The following is a 1,543-nucleotide window of genomic DNA, read 5'->3' as shown; positions in this document are numbered from 1 at the left end:
GGGAGTATGTCCCAAAGATACAAGCAGTTGTAAAATGAAGGAGTTGGACTAGATGACCTTTAAGATTCTCTTTATTTTTTAAATTGATTTATGTTTTGATGGAAGAAGTCACAAAAATGACCTTACTTTGAAGGGAACACAAACTGGACAATCTTTTTGATCAAAATTTCTGTTTGAGGTTAGGGTTCCAACACGTTCTTCCAAGGTCACAAAAGCAGAGGCCCTGACTACAAAAATCGAGTCCCATTGGTCTATAGTTCAATAAAAAACATACACACACTATACATGTGCATCCACGTGTGCACACGCAAACACACACATACACGCACCCCTCTAGGAAACGATGTTATGATGGAAATGGGACCTGCTATATTAAATAAAAAGTAATTGCCATTTTCTAACTTTTCTACTGACTCATTCCTTTCTTAGGAAGCTGCAATTATAACTGCCTTGTGATTAATGAAGACTATAGATTCCTCTATGGGTACCCCTGAAATGGTGTGACATTTTCCATGACAGAAGGCTTAATCCTTCCTAGAATTAATAATAATAATTCCCCACTGAAACATTCTGTTGAGAATTTCCATCTCAGCACATTCGAGAATCATTAGTAGCTATGAATATTCTATGTTCACCACTCAGTTTTCTTTTATTCAGGCCTGAGGTTTAGAAGCTCAGGTTGAGCTCAGAAGTCTCCCGGAAAGAATGGAATAGAGCAGAAGGCTGAATTATCATCCTCATGTGAAAGATGGGAAAGCAGCCAACATGTCAGACAGACTAGGTTGGTTCCTAAAGGAGGCCTGTATCAAGGAGCCATTGCTGACTCTGTCCTTCACCCTTGGCACCATGTCTCTGCTTATACCTTCCTTAAGCCCCTGTACTAAGTATGCAGGCATGATCAACCAAGCTACTCCTCGTAACTACCCCATTCCTGTTCAAGATGACTGCAACATGCCTGACATCCCCAGTCATCCTCAGGATCCATAGGGACCTTCCCTCCAGGGATTGAAGAATCTGTGAATTCGCTATCTATTCCCCCTTCCCCCTCAAATAAATGTCCTTGTCTTAAACAAAAAAAGCAGCTGCACCCAAAGGAAATGTTCATTATCAGAAAGACAGAATACATTGTTTATATGCCTGGTCAAGTATCCCATGGAAGGTAGTATTGAGGGATTAGTAACACAGACAGAAAATAACAAACTTGGAATTCATTCTGGAAGAAAACTCATCTCTTCCCAACTTGACATGTTTCAGGACACAAAACATAGAGTTATGTTTCATTCATGATATTATCACTGTGACATGCTTTGTAGGTAGCTTGAGGTAGTATATAGAAAGTTGAACTTGGAACCAGGAAAATAAGAATTCAAATCCCATTTCAGATATACTACATGATGCCAAGCAAACTTGTTTTACTTTTATCAGCCTCAGTTAACATATTTGTAGAATTGGGATGCTAATATTTATTTCACAGGGTTTCTCAGATTCTATTATTCTACTGTGAGTGTATGACCAAAGGATCATAGGTACAAAGATGGAAGGG

The 1,543-nt window shown here is 39.1% G+C and overlaps 1 pseudogene; it reads left to right on the top strand.

The window, feature by feature from the left end:
* Window positions 1–765: 765 nt before the first annotated feature.
* On the top strand, window positions 766–987 carry LOC138144469 (NADH dehydrogenase [ubiquinone] 1 alpha subcomplex subunit 3 pseudogene; annotated as a pseudogene).
* Window positions 988–1,543: the final 556 nt, after the last annotated feature.

Source organism: Petaurus breviceps, unplaced genomic scaffold, assembly GCF_028583685.1.
Source record: "Petaurus breviceps papuanus isolate PSGF00001 unplaced genomic scaffold, PetGlider_PUasm1.0 90701, whole genome shotgun sequence".
Classification (NCBI taxonomy): Eukaryota; Metazoa; Chordata; class Mammalia; order Diprotodontia; family Petauridae; genus Petaurus; species Petaurus breviceps.
Note: the sequence above shows the minus strand (reverse complement) of the source record. Positions and strands in the feature narration are given on the sequence as shown.